Genomic DNA, 1,396 nt, shown 5'->3' on the forward strand with positions numbered 1-1,396 from the left:
CCGCACCATCGCGGGAGGTCGGGGCGCCCCACGCGGGGCGGAGCGCGCGCGCCTCCTGCCGAGACGGGACCGGCCCTCCCTGGTGACCTTGACCGGTGTCACTCGGCGGCCGCGGCGACAGGCGACAGGTTTGCATAAACTAGCGGTTCGGGACGGACCGGAAGTGTGGCTGGGATTCCAGGATTTGGGGACTTCATCCCTAAGTTATGCTGGGAGAATTCGCTAGGTAGTGAAAGCACCCTACACGCCCCCACCCCGCGAGTTGTGATCCCTGGAAGCTGTGAAAAGAGGAAGCATATCCTGTGGACGTCGCGCTTCCACGACAGTCCCATGAGACTTTAAATGTAACTGTGAATAGGGAGAGTATTTGTTACACATATGTAACAAATACTTAGATACTATGTAACAAATACTTTTTGCAAAAGGGGAGGGAACCCTGAAGTGGGGGAGCGAAAAAAAGAAAAGGAATGAAGCTGTGTTATGTAGGTGGACCACTCTCCACCTGGAATGTGACAGGTATGTGCAGCAAACAGGTACCGCCAAGAAGAAAAACAATTTAACAATTTCTCTGTGAATCTTTTTAATAGGTAGAGGATTTAAATGAGCAGCAGTTTCTAAAAATAAATGGAAAGGTCAAGAATAGGAAGCAGGAGCTGGGCATGATGGCGGCACACATGTGATCCCAGCACTTGGGAGGCTGAGGCAGGAGGATTGATTAAGTCGAGACCAGCCTGGATTCATAATGAGTTCAAGGCCACCCTGAACTACACAGCAAGAACCTGTCTCAAAAAGAAAAAGGGAGAAAGAAAGAAAGAAAGAAAGAAAGAAAGAAAGAAAGAAAGAAAGAAAGAAAAAAGAATAAGAGGCAGGATTCAACAATGTCAAAAAGCCCACTTGTGGTTCATGAATTTTTTGAAAGTATAGACACGTGGAGAAGCACACCCACTTCTTCAAGTACAGACAGGAACTATTTACGGAGTATGTGCTAGGCTCCCTTAGGACAACGCGGCAAAAGTTAGGGGATGCTGAAAGGCACAGGAAAGGGTTAGAAGAGGTAACAAGGGTGGTGAGACTCAGGCAGAATAAAGAAGGTGAGGCCTGACCAGACTATGAAAAGTGTCGCAAGGCTGTACATTGTGTAGATATATTTTCATTGCCAGATAATAACTACACACATATGGCAGTCAGGGTCACCTTTCAGGCCATGTGTGTACTGTGTTGTGAGCACATCGGGGGGAATGGGTGTATCTGGTTTTTTTTTTGTTTGTTTTTGTCTTTTTGAGACAGGGTCTCGCTGTGCAGTTCGGGTTAGCCTTGAGCTCAGTTTGTAGCCCAGGCTTGTCTCAAACTCACAGTGATCCTCCTGCCTCAGCCTCCCAAGTGCTGGGATTACAGG

The 1,396-nt window shown here is 48.0% G+C and overlaps 1 long non-coding RNA gene across 1 annotated transcript in view; it reads left to right on the forward strand.

Moving 5' to 3' along the window:
- Positions 1–6: 6 nt before the first annotated feature.
- LOC106149924 overlaps positions 7–1,396 on the forward strand; it is a 31,632-nt gene continuing 30,242 nt past the window's right edge. Inside the window, exon 1 of the long non-coding RNA XR_001236409.1 lies at positions 7–128. This is a non-coding gene — a long non-coding RNA (uncharacterized LOC106149924). The remainder of the gene's footprint in view (positions 129–1,396) is intronic.

Source organism: Chinchilla lanigera, unplaced genomic scaffold (assembly GCF_000276665.1).
Source record: "Chinchilla lanigera isolate Chin_1 unplaced genomic scaffold, ChiLan1.0 scaffold00001, whole genome shotgun sequence".
Classification (NCBI taxonomy): domain Eukaryota; kingdom Metazoa; phylum Chordata; class Mammalia; order Rodentia; family Chinchillidae; genus Chinchilla; species Chinchilla lanigera.